The sequence below is a fragment of the Sus scrofa genome, chromosome 16, assembly GCF_054392235.1.
Source record: "Sus scrofa isolate SSC_HxYL_T2T_F1_AM1 chromosome 16, Sscrofa_HxYL_maternal_Yorkshire_Landrace_v2.0, whole genome shotgun sequence".
In the NCBI taxonomy this organism is placed as follows: Eukaryota; Metazoa; Chordata; class Mammalia; order Artiodactyla; family Suidae; genus Sus; species Sus scrofa.
This window is the reverse complement of record NC_139398.1, coordinates 23,568,665-23,588,194: the sequence shown is the minus strand read 5'-3', so window position 1 is coordinate 23,588,194 and position 19,530 is coordinate 23,568,665. Positions and strand designations below refer to the sequence as shown.

Sequence of the window (19,530 nt, the reverse complement as noted above, 5' to 3'; positions counted from 1 at the left end):
GTTAACATTTGAGTAACTGCGTAAGCAAACAGCACATGAGAACTTCATCTTCCAAAGCATAACTGGTAACTACTGTATCTTTACAGAACTATATTAGATGAGATTTAGGGAGTAACTCTTAACAGTAGGATTTTATTCATGATAATTAAATGTTAAATTCTTTATTAATCTATCAATATAGGAATATGTCAGATAGCAATTTAGTTCTTATAACAAACACTTTAAAATCTGTTAATATTTAGATAACACCGAGGAATGAAAACAGTATCAAATGCTTGATTAAAATTCCATCCTCTTGCAAATTTATTTAGAAATAATGCTTAGCTAATTACGCATTGTAATTGAAACAGCTAATGAATGGAATGTGTATTCAGAAGGCAAATGCAAGTTGCTAGAAAATCAATTAATATCAAATTTACAAAAGAAGCTATTTTTGAATATGAAATAATTATTAAAGTTCATTCCTTACATACTAAAATAATCCATGCCAAGTATGAATATTTTCAACATGAAAATATTCTATGATATCATCATTTTTTAAACAAAGCTTGCATAAATATGTGGAAAAAGCATTTCTTTAGGTTTATTAAGGATGGCATACATGTAATCTCACCATTATTGTAAACCTGTGAATACAGGATTACATTCACCTCATAGCAATGTCTTCTTGTAAGCAGAACAGTAACTAACTTAAAACTGAATGTTAAACATTCTTATATAGGAATTATGATGAGAAAAAGGATATAATTCAATGTTAGAGACTGGTTCTCTTTCTCAGCTTTACTGAAGATCGTCTTAGTGCACTATGTTCAACTTCTTCATGACAGATCTCACTCTTTATTATAACCAGTGTGCCAAAGGCCCTCTTATGATTTATTCCAGATTCATCAGAATAAGAAAACCAGGTATATATTTGTAACTAAAGCTGAATAGAAATCACCCAAATATTTTACATAGTATATAACACAATAGCATTTACCTTTAAAATAACAGACTCATTTGCATGAAAAAAGAGTATAATTCAATTTAATAATAGTAAAATTATTAACTTAGATTGCAAAATGAAAGAAAACACACTGTAAGACACACATAGTTTCTAATTACTCTATATGCATCCTTTATAAATTATGTCTCCAAAGCATTTAAGAACATAGAAATTTTGTTCCTCAGATATGGACTAATTCATCTTTTTCTTTTTTTAAATCTATTGGCATTGGTGTCATTGAGTATTGGGTATATTTCAACATTTTCTTAGTTACAATTATAAAATGTGTATAAGGAACACGTGGTTTTTATGCCATGTAGAAATATATTACTTCTCGTTACCTATTTTTTCATCAGCTGTTACGCATATTCTGAGGGTACAAAAAGGTTCTTATAGTTCAGTTTGTAATGTAAATAATTTTGTGGATATCACACAGTGTTTTGTTACTTCAGAAGAGTTATCAACTCAACTGATATATTGTTTTAAAATGTTGGCAAGTTCTCAGTGTCTTAATGTGTTATATGTGCTTTAAAATATATCTAATTGGAGTTCCCGTCGTGGCGCAGTGATTAACGAATCCGACTAGGAACCATGAGGTTGCGGGTTCGGTCCCTGCCCTTGCTCAGTGGATTAAGGATCCAGCGTTGCCGTGAGCTGTGGTGTAGGTTGCAGACGCGGCTCGGATCCCGCGTTGCTGTGGCCCTGGTGTAGGCCGGTGGCTTCAGCTCCGATTCAACCCCTAGCCTGGGAACCTCCATATGCCGCAGGAGCGGCCCAAGAAATAGCAACAACAACAACAACAAAAAGACAAAAGACAAAAAAATAAAATAAAATAAAATAAAATAAAATATATCTAATTGTTTTCAGACTTCAAAAAGTAACAGTTATAGGGTCTCCTATTTTAATTCTCTTAATGATCAGTATTAAAAGAACAACCATTACAAATATCACCATGGTTTTATTAAGCAAAAAAAAAGTTTATCAACAAAAATAAATGAAAAAAGAATTATAAAGGATAATCCTTTTTTTTTTCTTTTTTTTTTTTAGGGCCGCACCCAAGTCATATGGAAGTTCCGAGGCAGGGGGTTGAATCAGAGCTACAGCTGCCAACCTATGCCACGCCAGATCTGAGCAGATCTGTGACCTATACAACAACTCACAGCAATGCCGGTCCTTAACCCACAGAGTGAGTCCAGGGCTTGAACCCACATCCTCATGGATACTGAAACATCTAAAATAGTGTCTTTATTTTTCTCATCTTGCATCAGTGGTGAAAAATAGGGATAATCTATTTATATTTGGAGCACTCATCTACACTGAACTAAAGTGTCTGTACTTCCAAGTTAACATTTATTCCATACCCCAAATTAAAGATTGCAACACTGAAACAGATTTTAGTAAATATAGGACACCTAGCATGGAGATATTCTCAGTGATAAATTTGTAGGCATTTCGATAACATAGCACTTTAAACTTGTACCTGGTGAAATTTTTTATCCAGCATTTAGACTAATTTTTTCAGCATCATCCTGAAGTACACATTGTCTTGTAAATTTACATTTTTTTCCCTATCTCTTTCTCCCATAGAATGTGAGTACCAGTAAAGCAATGACTGTCATTTTTGTTTGACTTCACATCCTCAGGGTTTAGAAAATCATTGGCATATAATTATTATTCACAAACATATAAGTACATTTTTAACTGAACAAGTACTTAAAAACTAGGCGTGTCTCACACATTATCATTTGTTCATTAATTTAAACTTTTAATCATTATATACATAGTTCTGAAAATAAGGGAGAAGTGAACCTAAAACTACTCTAACAAAAATCTTGATTAAAAACTGATGCAAAAAGAAAAAAATTTCTGATATAATGCCTTAGTTGATATATTGTTCATATCTCTTTATGTGCCAGGTATATTAAAGCACACATGTGTATAGAACAAGGAGTCAAACAGATTTAGCGTAGTCCAAAATTCAGTGAATGTACAATCTTTGAACATTAGAAACAACCCCAAGAAGCTGTAGCTAGAGATGATATGCGTTTACGTTATCCAGGAACTGCTCTAGAATCAATGTTTTTTTACCCAGCAGGGGATACATTTCACATAAAATTGAGTGATGAATAAAATAAAACCAACGTATATTTTATATCAGAGGGTTAAAGAGAGATCACAGAATATAGAGACAGAGGCAAAGAAAAGCAGAAAACTTTGATATCTCTATTGCAGTGAGCATTTTTAAAGTGTGATTGAAGGACATAGAGTTTCCTTTATAATGCAGTTAGCTGGGACTCTGTGCTTCAAATGAATTGTTAGCAACTAATATAAGAAGAGAGTGACATAATGGAAACAGTATTATGATGTCTGATAATAGTCTCTGATCAGTGATCAATGTGGATCATGCACAAACTAAGATTCATATGCTAAGAGTAAGAGAAATTCAGTAATGAAAGAAGAAAATTATAAAATTATTTTTTTGACTTGTAACCTTTGCAGTTCTCTGGGCAAAACTGGAAATTAGCCCCTCAAGTTCAGAGGGTGAGGAGAGCCCAAAGAAAGAGGCAGACCACCCCAGATGCGTAGGTGGCAGGGTTATTAAGCAAGGAAACATTTATATATGAGGCTTGTCTGGAATGGCCTCAAGAAAAGTAAATCTCCATATTTGCCTGCCAGAAACTTACAAGTTTATTTAGAGGCCGTAATAGGGTTCAGTGACATATACCCACCCAGATTGCCTCAACAACATGCTACTCTCGCAAGGCTGTGTCCTGGAAAACCACTCCAATTGTGGAAATGGTGAGCAGTGTATACATTCCAAGGTAAGGGAGGGGTGAAGACCCTCTATTGCCTGGGTCTGGCTAGATGGTCAACCAGTGGTCAAATCTCTGGGTTCCTACAACAGGAACAGGAAGAATTTTTTTCCTTAAAGGTGTAAAATTTGTCATTGTCTTCAGTTATGAGAGGAAAAGAAAATCAATGTCAAAAGTCTTTTGCTGGATATAATAAGTAGACAATTTATTAAATTTTTTATGATAGATAAATAGTTCTACATCATTAGTCATCAACTTTTTTACAAATGAGTCAGTTATCAATTTTTTGGTATCATGTTTTAGGAGATAAAACATGTCGGGAATTGTGTGCAGTGGTGTCTGACTGGTCATGTCTTTCCATCAAGGCTACCCAGACCTTCCTCTGCAGTGTTGTCAGCACACCCTTACAGTAATCTGTGTCTTCCCTTTCTGTTTCTCCGTGGGTGTCCTAATAAATAATCCAAGCAAGACAATTGATAAGACTTTCTACAAAATATCATTCCTTATTTCTTTCCAAAACTTCTCCAAATCAGCTTCTAAAGTAACCACTAAAAATGGCAGACGGTTACTAAAATGAAGTTGATTGTAATCACTTTGCCAAAATAATTGTTTCTTTCATGGATGCTTAAGTGCATGACAGAACAAAATGCAAACTGTTTTTTACAGAGAAGTTTCAGAATCAGATTAGTCCAAGAAAGGTGACTTTGTTTATTTCAATTATATTAACAATTCAATCCTGGGTTTATTGTAATTTAACTCTATTATAGTTTGATTTAACCTTTTAAACCTAAATAATTGGATTCAGTTTTCTGAATTAGCTAATATTCTCTCAGAATCATAATATTATGAAACTGGCAAAGATAAAGAACACAATTTAAAACATGCCCCAAACAATTCCAGGACACTTTAACTTTCATATATATAATATTTTTATGAATATACAAAATAAACAACACTCAATTTAGGAAGGACATAGAAAGGGCAGTTACCTTGATTTAAGCTCTTTAAAATTCCAGTGAACAGAAATCAAAACTTCACTAAGTGTCTCCCAATTTGGATTAAAAGGTAGAAAGTTGCAAGGATCAATCTTCCTATTCTACCAAAGAGTAAAAGGGATACAAATTATGCATATGTATGTTATATATATATATATATATATATATATTCTTTATGATAAAGGTATATAGATAGATATATGGATATATAGGTAGATATGGATAGATGTGTGTATGTATTATTTGTTTATTTTTACCATCAGAATGCTGAATAAATATCAAGATGGAATGTGCAGATACTAAGAGGACAGGAGATCTATGGGCATTTCCATCCCTGTGGCCACTGGATAAGCTGAGGAACAAACACACCAAAGACAGGGGTAAGGAGTAAGCCAAACTTTAATACCCTTTTAATAGCTGCATGTGGCCTGCTATAAGGGGTAGGATTCTCAAACACAGCACATCTACATCCAAATGCCAGTTCTTTCCCAGGGCTTGTGGCAGAAGTATGGTTTCAGTGTACCTCAAGCCAACAGCAAAGCAGGAGGGCTTGAAGAAACCCTAAGCGCAGGTGACCAGACCTCTACCTCGTGTGCAAGGTCACAGATTGCCTAAGGGTAGGGCAGGGCAGAAAGCTGAGAAAGATCTCTGGCATGCATGCAGTATCTTCACCACATGCTCTGCAGCCTGCAAAGGACTGGGGTGGCTAGGAGGAGAAGGGAAAACTGTGGAAGCTCAGGGGCTTCCATCCAGTCAGAGGGGTGAAAGCAGTAGTACTATTGTTTCAGCAGCTCTCTTGCCTAGCCCACCCATGTGGCTTCTACAATACCTGGGTGCTCCAAGCAGGCAAAAAGCAAATATGAAGTACCCATCCATCCTCTTCTTCACCCTCTCATCCTGAAAAAGAATGTCATTGTAACTCAGCATCCTCCCTTCCATTTATGGTTGACTGCAGTGGTACTGTGAGTGAACACCCTTGGAACATATTGCCATTATTGCTATATAGTTTTGGTTGTTATTAATGAAGTCAAAGCATCATTTAATAAAGATAATATGCCTTAGAGCATGATATACAGCCCTAGACTAAGAGCAAGGGTGGGGATTTTAATAGGGTTATCATAGCTGCTTCTATGAACCATCCCAAATTTTCCTTAACACAAGCAGTGTGACGTAGCTAATTATATATACAATCCTCAGGTGAATTCATTGAAAATAGGTCCTGATTATTAAGGTTTCACCTATTTCATTTTGTTTAATGAGGCCAAAATTGACAACACTAGAACAGATAATTCAGCATCTACTTAATTTGCTTAGTGCACAGAACTTTTAAAAAGCCTGCTAGGATTTTGATTAGGATTGCATTAAATTTACTGATTAATGTAGAGAATATTGAAATCTTGTGTATACTGATTCTTCTTTCATGACTATAGTATGTATATCTTTTTGCTAATATAGGTATTCCTTAAATTCATTTAACAATGTTTTATAGTAAAGGGTATCATCTTGCACATACATTTTTACATTTGTCTTTAACCATTTCATTTTCAAATGTTCTAAATGACAATGTTTTAATTTCATTTTCCATTTTTCCTATTACAGAGAAATATAATTGTGTATATAATATTGTAACCTGCAGTTTGCTACAATGACTACTGATTCTGCTTTTTTATTCTTTAGAATTTCCTATATACAAAATCATCTTTCTTTCTTTTTCACTTTTCTAGGGCCACACCTATGGCATATGGAGGTTCCCAGGCTAGGGGTCTAATTGGATCTGTAGCCACCGGCCTACGCCAGAGCCACAGCAAGGCAGGATCCAAGCCGTGTCTGCGACCTACACCACAGCTCACAGCAACGCCAAATTGTTAACCCACTGAGCAAGGCCAGGGATCGAACCCACAACCTTATGCTTCCTAGTCCGATTCGTTAACCACTGAGCCAAGATGGGAACTCCTCATCTTTCTTTCAAATATGTGCATCTTTTATTTATTTTATTTACCTTATTGCATTAGCCAAGATCTTCAGTAAAATATAGTACATTGGTGATACAGTGAACACAATGTCTCTTTCCTGATCTTAGGAGAAATCAGTCTTTCAACATTAAGTGAAGTCTTAGCAATCAGCTTTTCATAGTGTTCTGAATAGATATAAGAGGTTCTATGCTATTCACTATAGCCTAAGATTTATTATTATGAATGTACACCGAATTTTGCCAATCTTTTTCTACTTATATTTGGGCAATTTAAGGGTTTTATCTTAATCATTATATTACTATGTTAAACCACATTTATTGACTTTTAATGTTAAAAGAACTTGCATTCCTTGGATAAACACCACTTAATCACTATGCATTATCTATTTTCATCAATTATATATTGTTACTTGATTTGCTAACATTCTGTTAAGGGTTTTTAGCAGTATTCATTTTTTTTTCTATTTTGGTAATATCTTTTTTCTGAGTTTGATATCAGTAAAACTCTTGCCTAATAAAATGATATGGGAAGTGTTTTATTATCACCTATGTTCTTAAAGAGTTTATGTACCATGGGTATCATTTCTTCCTGAAATATTTGATAGAATTCACTAGCATCCATAAATGGCTACAGTTTTTTTATGGGACAATTTTAAAATATACAACACACTGAAAGTCTATAATAGATATTGCACTATAGCGGTCTCTATAACCATTTTTGGAAAGTTTAAGATCTTTTCAATGTCTTTTTACAATGCTAAATGTATTAGCATAAGTGATTATATATAAACTATATAGGAGTACCAACCTTCCAGAGAGTTGAAACTTTTATTGTCCCTCTATTTATGCGGTTTTTTCATATCACAGATTCCAAATCCATGGATTCAGCCAATTGCTTATATCGAATTCTGTAGCATATATTTATTGGAAAAAAAAATCAGCCTATAAGTGGATCCACATAGTTCAAACCTGTATTGTTCAAGGGTCAAATTACTTCACATTATCTGAAGATAATTTAAATATAGTGAGACATTTTATGGAATAGCATATCATCCGTCTTGGTGTGATAATTAGTTGTATGTATGAGCTTGATTTGCCATGGGGTGTCCAGATGAAACAGTATATCTAAATGTGGCTGAGGGTATTTTCAGATGAAATTAGCATTTGAAGCAGTGGACTCTGTAAAGTAGATTGTCCTTTATAATGTGAGTGGGCATCACGAAATCCACTGAGGGCTTAAGGATAACAAAAGGCAAAGAAGGGATTTATACTATTAGATTCCTTGTTCTCAAGAGTTTGGACTCAGGTTAAAATACACCACCAGTTTTCCTGGGTCTCCAGCTGGCAGAAGGCAGCATTAGAGTTATGGTTAAGTTTAGCATTTCAGTTCTTCTTTCTCAGTAATTGATAGTGGAAAACACTAAGGTTATAGAAATATATATAAATATTATTTGGTCTTTTTAGGGCTGCATCTATGGCATATGGGTGTCCCCAGGCTAGGGGTCGAATCAGAGCTATAGCTGCCTGTCTATGCCACAGCCAAGCAACGCGGGATCTAAGCCACGTCTGCAACCTACACCACAGCTCGTGCCAGTGCCGGATCGTTAAACCCACTGAGCAAGGCCAGGAATCGAACCTGCATCCTAATGGATACTAGTCAGGTTCGTTAACCTCTGAGCCATGACAGGAACTCCTAAGGGTCTGGAGGTCTTGAGCAAAAATATCAAATGACATAATTAACATTTTAAAATTTTATTTTATTGTAGTATAGTTGACTTACAATGTTGTATTAGTTTCAGGTGTACAGAAAAGTGAATCAGTCATATGTATGATCATATCCATTCTTTTTTTCCCCATATAGATTATTACAAACTATTGAATAGATTTTCTTATGAGCTACAGTAGGTTCTCATTAGTCATCTATTTTATACAGTAGTGTGTATATATTATTCCCACCCTCCTAATTAACATTTGTAGAACATTTCACTTAATATCAATAGAATGAACAATCTTTTTTTAGGAGAACAATGGATATTTGCCAACTGGATTAGAATTTTTCAGAAAAACAGAACCAATAATATATGTATACATGTGTGCATGTATGTACATATGGATGTATATAGGTATATATGTATATTTATATATGCATATCTATGTACATATACATACATAAATATATACACCCAGCTTGCATCTATAAAGGAGTTTATTATGAAGAATTGGTTAATGTGATTATGGAAGTTGAGAAGTTTCACAATCTGCCTTCTGCCAGCTGGAGACCAAGGAGTGGAGTTTCCTGTTCCTTCACACAGTTTAGCAGTTTTTGCTTCCTGTGTTTAAAAGCTCTTTTCTTAGGTGGTTACACATTTAGAAGTTTTTGTCTTTTTGATGTATTTACCCACTTAATATTAGGATGGTGTCCTAATATATTTTCTAATATGGAAAAATCTAAAATTATTTTTAATGCCTACATAGGCATTCCAGTGTACTTATGATTAGTTTTTATAAAATGTTTTTATACCCTTTTTATTAGCCTATTTGTTTCTTTTTAATTTAAAATGGGTTTCTCAAAGACTAAAAATTTTTGAGACCACTTTTTTATCCAGTTGGAAAATCTTTGCTTTCTATTTGGAGTGTTATAGCATTTACTAATAAATTACATATTTCTGTTATTTAATATTTGTTATTGATATTTTGATGCTATTATTCATTGGTCACATTTTAAAAAGTAGTCTGTCCTCTTTTTGGATTGAATATTACACTGGTTTACTAGGGCTGCCATAACAAAGCCCAATCGCTTGGGTAGCTTAAACAGCAGAAAATGTGTTTCCTCAGACTTTTGAAGGTAAGAAGTCTGAGATCAAAGTGTTGGCAGGATTGGTTTCTGTTGAGGCCTATCTCCTTGCTTAGAGATGGCTTTTTCCCTTTATCTTCACATGGTCTCTCCTCTGCGTGTCTTTGTCCTAATATCCTCTACCTGTATGGACATTAGTCATATTGGGTTAGGGCCCACCCCAATGATGATATTTTGACGTAGTTATCACTTTAAAAACCCTGTCTCCAAATACAGTTACATTCTGAGTTGCTAGGGGTTAGGACTTGAACATATAAATTTTGAGAGTATACATTTCAATTCATAAAAGGTATATATTTCAGGGTTCCTTTTTTATTCTAATGTTGCTTTTTATTTATTGTACTACTATGTGTTACTTCATTAGTTAACCTAAAATTTAAAATACATATATTTAACCTATTACTTTATATCTACAAATATTATGCTAACTTATTTTAAGGTTGGAAACAACAATATTTTTTTACTTCTCTGATCATTTGTGCTCTTTTTGTTATATAATGCTTTTAATATCTATGTTAGCAATCCCAATCATTCCTATTATTCCTGCTTTGAAAACTGAGTTGCATTTTCTTTTTCTTTATTCTTTTTTTTTTTTGGCTTTTTAAGGCTGCACTCATGGCATATGGAAGTATCCAGGTTAGGAGTTGAATGCGAGCTATAGCTGCTGGCCTGCACCACAGCCACAGAAACACAGGATTCCAGAATCCATGCCGCATCTGTGACCTACACCACAGCTCATGGCAATGCCAGATCCTTAACCCACTGAGCAAGACCATGGATCGAACCCACATCCTCATGGGTAATAGCCAGGTTCATTACCACTGAGCCACAATGGGAACTCCCCTGAATTGCTTTTAAATAAAAATATTAATTCATAGAAATTTCTTCTCTCTTTCTGTCTGGTACTCTAATGAAAATGTGTTAGGACTCTTGATATTATCTTGCAAGTTACTCAGACTCTGTTCAATTATTCAGCCTTGTTTTGCCTCTTTGTGTCCTTTATTTGCATAATTTTGATAGCTATATCTAGAAGTTCATTGATCGCTATTCCGTAATGTTTAAGTTCCTCTTAATTCCAGCTGGTGTATTTTCAAATTTCAGCTAGTATATATTTCCTCTCCTGGAGTCCCATTTTTGTCTTTTAAATTTTTCATTAATTTTCTTTTTATATCCATGGTTTCTTTTATGTATTTAGCCTTATGATCATACTTCTAGTAGCATTTTTGAAAATTTTTTCTCCAATTTCCATCATCTCTGCCATTGATTGGTTTTCTCCTATTTACTGTTTATTCTCGTAACTACATCAGATGTTATTGCTTCTTTACATGTCCAGTAATTTTTAACTGGATTCTGAATATAGTGAGCTTTATATTACTGAGTGCTATATTTTTAGTGTTGTTTTTCCTTGTTGAGTATTATACATAAAGCTTAAAGAAGTTCCATCATATTTAGTTAGCCTGATCAATTTGAACTTTTTTTTAATATTAGAAAGATTTTAATGTAGCTTTTACTCTAGGACTAATTTCATATTGCTAATGATGCAGAGCCATTATTGGGTCTGCTGCATATTGTGGATGATAAATGAGGACTGTCTACTCTGGATGAAAAGAATGTAAAATGTTTTCAGGTTCTCAAAATGAGAAAATGGGCTTAAAATCAATAATAGAAGTATATATCAGAAAACATTTGGGAAAAAATCACCAATTAAATGAAAAGAGAATCAATATAACAGAAATGTAATATAATAACAGAAATATAATATAATAACAAGAGTTAATAAGTAGAAAATAGATGTGTATTGGGAAAATTTGACTCTCTGAAAATACTAGTGAAGTTGATGAACACCTAGCCAAACTTGTTAGTAAAAATGAAATCACAACTTACAAATAATTGAGAGAAAAAAGAGGATCATTACTTTCAATCCTAAAGTTATCAATAATCATTTAAAGTTTGTTATGAAGAATCAGTACCTATTTATTTGGAAATTTAGATGGATTGATGGATCTGTTTTACAAAGGCAACAAATCAAAGATTTTACAAAGATAGGGGAAAATCTGGAAATTTCATATTCAGTAAAGAATTAGACTTTTTTTTTCTTTTTATACTTAGGCATAGCATCAACCAAAAATTACAAGTAATGATGCTCACTGACATTGTATAAGAAAAATACTCTTGAAAAGTGCAACTTATGATGATCTGAAATATATCTTCAAATCAGTGGACACTTGATTTATATTAATAATCTTGTTCCTTCTTAGAGATATTGAAGTCTGAGAGAAGTGACAGCAGTAGTGAAATAAAAGCAATGATACAACACAAAGTTTTAAAACAACAGTAACTCTCAGTCTGGTGTTTGAAGGATACATTAATTGAAAAAAAAATATCTGTAATAATGTACTTTTTATAGATATAGTTAGGGCATTATTTTAATATATATTGGACCTCCAGTTCTCAAAGCGAGATTAATCATAATGCATGGTCCATTATGCAACTTTATCAAAGAATTGTCCAACATTTTGCTTTTTATTTAATAACAAAATAATCAACACACAAAAACCACCTAATTTTTTTCTGGACTAAGAGATGACCAGACTTATGAATCTAAACTGACTCTGGAATAGTTGCTAATGATTTGGCTGGAATATCAGTTTATTGGAAGAATTGGCCACAGGAAGATATGTGAGTGAAATATGTGGATAGACCTCTTAAATTAGGCTAAATGTGAGGTAATTTGTGTCCCTCTTAAACTAAGGGCTACATAACAGAGGAGGCTGTCAACAGTCAGGGGAATAAAATGACTGGTTCTGTGGAAAAAAATAGCCTGTCTCCCCAGTTAGGCTGGCATTTACTCAATATTCATATATAAAAAAAGATAAAGAAAAGAAGAAGTGGCCATGGTAACAATGATTCATGGGCTCAAAAACATATGCTTTTCTTCAACAACACTAACTGTTCCAACTCTAATCAGCCAAAGAAAAACACTGAACCCCTACTCCCAAAGGGGGCCAAACAGCCATGTGATGGCAGGTTTATTACATTGGACCCCATTTATCATGAAATGTGTGAAGATTGTCTTCCATGGAATGGGCATACATTCTACAAATGCATTTACTTTCTTTTGCCATGATGCTTCTTTAAGGCCACCATCTGTGAATTTATAGGATGTGTTATTCATCTCCTGGCATTCTAGACATTACTTCTGATAGAATATTATTTTATTTTTACAGCAAATTAAATGCTGCAATAGCCTCAATCTTATGGGATTCACTGGTCTTAGTAAATAACCCTTCCCCAGAAGTGGCTGGCTTACTGAAGACTCAGTGGCAGTACCACTTGAAAAACAATACATTAAATGAATGGTACATTATTTTACTAGATATAATATATGCTTTAAACAAGAAATTATATGGTACTGTCCCTTCTCCAGCTATAATACATGACTTCAGGAATTAAGTGGTTGAAGGGTGGCTCTTCTTACCATTATATATAATACCCTATTTTTTTGCTTTCTCCTTCCCAGTGTGAGCTTCCCTGGTAAGGATATATGTGTTGTGAGGGTATGGGGAGGTTGCCAGTATATTTATTACTAGGGGACAAAATAATAATTCCATTATATTGGAAGTTAAATATCACACCTGGCCATTTTGAAATTGTATATTTTAAACCCACAGTCAAAAAAATAGATTACTCTTCTGTGGGAAGTAATGTATATATATTCATAAAAAGAAACTATATTACGGCTACACTAAAGAAATAGGATGGACTGTATCTGCAACTAGAGGATTTTCCATGGTTTAGTGCTGTTAAATTTCCAATAAATAAACTACAACAGTGTTCAAAAAAGGCATTTTGATTCTTCAGGACTTAGAATACTCTACTAGAAAAAAAAAAAAAGAATTCTTACTGGCTAAGGTCATTTTTTAGAGCAAAGGGGACATAAAGTGTATAGTAAATAGTGTAGAAGTTGATAATCAAGTGGTACTACCTACGGAAGTATCAATTTAGATATTAATTTCATCTGAAGAAGCTCTACACTTCTGGGCTATACCCTCTTTAGGCCTGAAAACAGATGCTATTCTATGGTGCCTAAATCAAATAACCCTAGTATCTACTCACCCAGACCTATACTATGGCAATATTCAGTAATTTGTGGTTAAAAATCATAGTTGGATACCTACTGTTCTTGGAACTAGTTCTCTAAAATATTTTAAGAAATGAGAAAAGAAATGAAGGAATTAAAAATTTATATCACCTATGGTTTCATGACCAGTTAACTGAATTGAGTACTGCAGTTATTAAGGCCTCTTAGCCATTGCATACACACACACACCCCCATGAATTCTTTCCTCTTCCCCAAATTTTATTATATGATTTAGTATATAGACTTTACATAACAGGTATTCAAGGGAGAGAGAATGTCTTGATATGTATGACAGAGAAAGGCATCCTGTTAAGTAGATAGAGAGTGGTTGTAATAGATACATTGAATTTCAAATGTTTATAAAGGGTGGGTATGGATGCTCCGTAGCCAAAGATATGAATTATTTCAATTATTAAGCTACTGTCTCTTGGCTACAAAATACACCAGTCTATGCTAAGCTTTGAGATGCTGAACCTGGGTTATCATACACCATATTTCTGCTTTTTCAACTCTCTCCTTTTGAGGTTCTGTAAATAAAAAGCTCAGGAAGGAGGCTGCCAGTTGGAGGATGAAGGCATTTTCTCTTACTGTTTGCTTGCTCTTGGATTCCTATCTATTTTCTGTTCCTCTGAGATTCACTTTCATAATACTTCTTCACCTTGGCAGCAGGTCATTTCCTGTAGCAACAGAGCTTTTTAAAGCCAGCTCTTTGGCATGCCCTAAATAGACTGATTTTCCACAGAGGCTCACTGGAGTTAAATTCACCTCCATAGCGTTAACTTTTTGAGCTTTAAAGTTTTAATAATTCCAAATTCTCCCCTTTATTTTCCTTGCCCTTAATTTGATAACTGCTAAGCTTGCGAATACATAAGAATTCTCTGTTTATTTAATTAAAATAACTAATTGACAGCCTTAAATCCAGTTAAGCATTATTTTTATGAATTCTCTGTTAAAATATATTGAGTGATTTCTATTTCCTAACTGGACTCAGACCAATAAATACAGCATATCTTTTTTAATTCTTTTATTTTTTTCATTGTTTTCTGTATCATTATATTTAAATTCATTTCTTCAAAGGAACTTAGGGTTTAGTTTTGATTATTTATTCAGTTGGAAAGTCACTTTTTATTAGAAAATCAAATTTTACTAGAATCAATTTATAATTAATTTTATTATTGGTATGTCATGACTGATATATTTTGCTTTAACATCAATTTTCTGAATAAATAATAGAAGAAAGGTGATGGAAATAAGGATACAGGGAATGGGCAAACAAGTAATAGGGATATAAAAATATTAGATAAGTAGTATAGTTATTTTATAAAATGATATTGTGTTATTTTATGAACATGGAAAAAATATCAACTTGTTTAGGTTAGACTCATTCCATTATCTAGTACAATAGCATACATCTAGACAGGGTAAAAAACAGATAACTTTTTTTTTAATCTATAATTTATCTACCAGATAAAACCTTGTAAGAACATGTGTTTATTTCTCTTTATTAATAAACAGTATTCCTATATAAAATTCTGAACACATTAGATAGTATTAAGTGCTATAAAACTATGACAGAATATGGGAAACAGTAAAGCAATGGATGGGACTGGTGTATCATTTTAGATATGGTTTTAAGTATGATGTTCTAAGAAGCTTCCTCTGATATTGTAAAAGTTGAGGAGTCATTTTATTGAATTAAACATTATCTCTGACTTATAAACTAAATATGGTATATACATTTGAAGCTGAGACATTAAAAGGGAGACTTTTAATTATCCTGTGGCACATGGTAGGAACAATGACCACAGTAATAATGGCAGACAAATAGACAAATAGCCAGACTGTGGATTTAGTTTGAAGAAGAGTCCTCAAATTCATTCATGGATTCAGAGATGAAGAGGTGTCAAGGACAATTCCAAAGTCCCGTATTGATCAATCAGAAGAAATGATTGTGATTTAGTGAAATAGAGGGCAGTGAGAGGAACAGGATTAGGATTAAAAATTAAGTTTAGACATAATAAATTAAAGATGGTTCTTCGAAATCCAAGTTGGGAGGAGAGGACTAGACTGGCTGGAGATACATAAATTTGAAAGTTTAACTCACATAAATGTTATTTAATAAAATGGAATTCAGAAACTGAGTATAAACATAGAAGAAAAGAAAGGAGCAACCAATTTTATCAAATATTTCGAGTAGAATGAAGGAAGATTATAGACAACAGTTTTTGGAAACAAGAGGATCAACTCTGACTAAAACCGAGGATAGTAATTTTATATGGATAATAAAATCACCAAGAATTAAAATACAAGTAGGGTTGGCAAAATGAGTAATCGAGGCACCTATTATGTGGACCGAAAAAAAACATATCTAAGAAGAAAAATTGCTACTATTTCAGTAATGCATTTTATTTAAATGTTTGCTAAATTCAGTAAGAGACGTATTTCAGCTTAAATAGAAATTTTCTTACATAAATACTGTTAACGTCATTTTTGCGATAGACGAATTAATAATTTTTTCTTTGACAGTTTCCCTTGTAGTTGTTCTAAGTGCTAGAGAATGTCCATAGCCTTCTGAAATGCAGTTTTCTGTTTCTGTGCAATTTTGGGAAGCTAAGCGTATAATATCTCCTGGAATGGAAATATTAAAACATTCTCTATCAAAAAAACTCATTTATGGTAACGTTAGCACATAATTCTTAAAATTCTCCACACAATGACCACTTCTCATTTAGTAGATATTTAAAATATAGTGGTGTCTGAGGAGCATATATTTATGAAATGCTACTCCAAAGATACAATCCTGCTACAATAATAATCTTGGTTCATAGACAGAATAATTATGGCAGACACTAATTATTGACTTCTAGCACATGAATAAAAAAGGCAGTGAGTGAGCAAATATTGGCTGTCATAATATTGTTTTATTTGTCCTCCCCTCCATTATTGAGTTGTAATCTAAACTATGGGAATTTATGAACTACAGCTTTGCAGAGTGTCAGAATAACCTTTGTCAGGAAACTGCATTCACCATCATAATTAGTTTGTCATTGTGAATTTACAGAGCTTCGTATAATATTGAAATTTCTCTTGTAACCGTAAGCTATACTATCTTGAATTAAACACATCAAGCCAGAAAATATAAAGTCAAATTTAGTTTAGACTTTTTTTTTCATGAGAACTATGAACACTGTAAATTTAAGATTTATGTATTTGACATAATCACCCATTAAGGTGAGATGGAGTCATATTGTTCACTTTAAGTATAGAAAAAAAATCACTGACTCCAATCCTAAAATGTATGTTAAGGAGTAATCCATTTCAGTGTATTTCCTAGACATTTGAGCTCATACAGTTTACAATTTTTACCATCCCTTTTACCAGGTTAAAACATCTCTTGGCATGGCTCTGCTGTTTTTTGTTTGTTTGTTTGTTTGTTTGTCCTGATAGTTATTTCAGTATCCCTAATAATCTACTTGATTTGTTTAAAATGCATTAGTTTTAATATCTATTCATATGTGCCAAGTACTCTTCTAAGTACTCATATTTTTAATTATCAAAATAATCCTTTGAGACAGACCTTATTCTGATTTCCATCTGGTCTAAACAGTCGAGTAAACTGAGTCATAGAGAAATTAAATAATTTATCCAAGATGGAATAGCTAGTCACTTCCAAAATATGAGGTTTGCACCTAGTTGTCTGACTTAAAACCTGGGCCCATAATGACTACACTAGTCCTGGTTTTATTTATAATTTAATCAGAAATTCACAACTAGTCTATACTTAGTCATTCATAAATGAAAAAACAAAAATTCATAAAGGATGAAAGGATCAATACCACAATAATCTCATGGGCAAAATAAAATATATAGGTAATATACTGAGGTAAAAAGATTGAAAAAAATGTACTAAATAATAGTTTCCAAACCAGACTTGCATTGCAGCATAGGTATTATTCAATAATATTTCTGGAGTTCCCGTCGTGGCGCAGTGGTTAACGAATCCGACTAGGAACCATGAGGTTGCGGGTTTGGTCCCTGCCCTTGCTCAGTGGGTTAACGATCCGGAGTTGCCGTGAGCTGTGGTGAAGGTTGCAGACGCGGCTCGGATCCTGCGTTGCTGTGGCTCTGGCGTAGGCCGGTGGCTACAGCTCCGATTCAACCCCTAGCCTGGGAACCTCCATATGCCGCGGGAGCGGCCTAAGAAATAGCAACAACAACAACAAAAAGATAAAAGACAAAAAAAAAAAAAAAAAAAGTATTTCTTAGTTAACATCTTTTTTTTTTTTTTTTTTTGACTTTTTTTTTGGCTTTTTTTAGGGCCACTCCCATGGCATAATGGAGGTTCCCAGGCTAGGGGTCTAAATCGGAACTGTAGCCACTGGCCTACACCACAGCCACAGCAAAGCAGGAACTGAGCCGTGTCTGTGACCTACACCACAGCTCATGGCAACGCCAGATCCTTAACCCACTGAGCGAGGCCAGGGATCAAACCCGCAACCTCATGTTTCCTAGTTGGATTCGTTAACCACTGAGCCACGACGGGAACTCCAGTTAACATCTTTACTTCAGTATGAAGTAGGATTTTATCTATATTTCCAAAGCCCTCTGTCCAATGACAAGCCAAATTATACCACACAATATCATTGGTCAATAGGCTAAAGAGGTGAGAAATATGTTGAAGAGCTCAGAGAGGGGATGGGAGTAAACATGTTTATTTATTTATTTTTAAATTTTATTTTTATAAATGTTTAACTGATTTATAGTGTTGCATCAATTTTTGCAGTATAGCATACTGAACCAGTCATATATATGTGTATTCATTCTTTTTCTCATACTCTCTTCTCTCTTGTCCTATCCCAAGAGACTGGATACAGTTCCCTTTGCTATACAGTAGGACTGTATTGCTTATCCATTCTAAATGTAATAGTTTGCACCTATCAACCACAAACTCCCTGACCATCTCACTTCTACCCTCCTCCTTGGCAACCACAAGTCTGTTCTCGATGTCTGTGAGTCTGTCCCTGTTTTCACAGATGTAGAGAACATTTGTGCCGTAGGTTCCTTTGTGCCATATTTTAGATTCCACATATAAGTGATATCATATGGTATAAATTTTCACTTAAAACTGACGTATTTTTTTAATTGCAGTGGATACAGAATAGTATAGTTTTATATGAATCTAATTTTTTGAAGAAATCGTGAAATATATATGCTGAAAGTGATTTTATCAGTTAACCCTGATTTATGTTAAAAATAGAAAAAAAATACTTTGATTATTTCAAAATATATTCTGATAATCATACAGTCAATTCTAATAACATTTTGGTGAGAAAGTATATAAATCCAGAAAGTGTTTAAAACTGTTAATTACAGTATCTGTAAAATCTAAAACAGTACTTTCCATAGGATACAAATTCAATAATTAACTTTAAATACACTAACAAGGGAAATATTATGTATAAAATGTTATGTCATATCCAAAATTTGGTATTGTGACATATAATCATATATTCTGTACTTTCACATTTGGTCTAAATTTATTCTAGACCAAATTTTTATTTATATGCTGCATTCTATCTCTAATATATTTATTTTTATTTTAGAAATGAAGTTTGAAAGGTCACAGTGTATTTGACCTCAACTGACAAAATTTGCGATGAATGAAGTCACTGTAGATGGATACTTATTTTACATTACAAATAGTAATTATATTAGTTACTCTAAGTAAAAGACATTAATCCACCAATTTAAAATCCTTCAAATTTCTAGA

At 33.4% G+C, this 19,530-nt stretch overlaps 1 long non-coding RNA gene across 1 annotated transcript in view; it reads left to right on the top strand.

Moving 5' to 3' along the window:
• LOC146395466 (uncharacterized) overlaps positions 1–19,530 on the top strand; it is a 231,256-nt gene that overhangs the window by 56,694 nt on the left and 155,032 nt on the right. Inside the window, exon 2 of the long non-coding RNA XR_014831082.1 lies at positions 5,057–5,173. This is a non-coding gene — a long non-coding RNA (uncharacterized LOC146395466). The remainder of the gene's footprint in view (positions 1–5,056; positions 5,174–19,530) is intronic.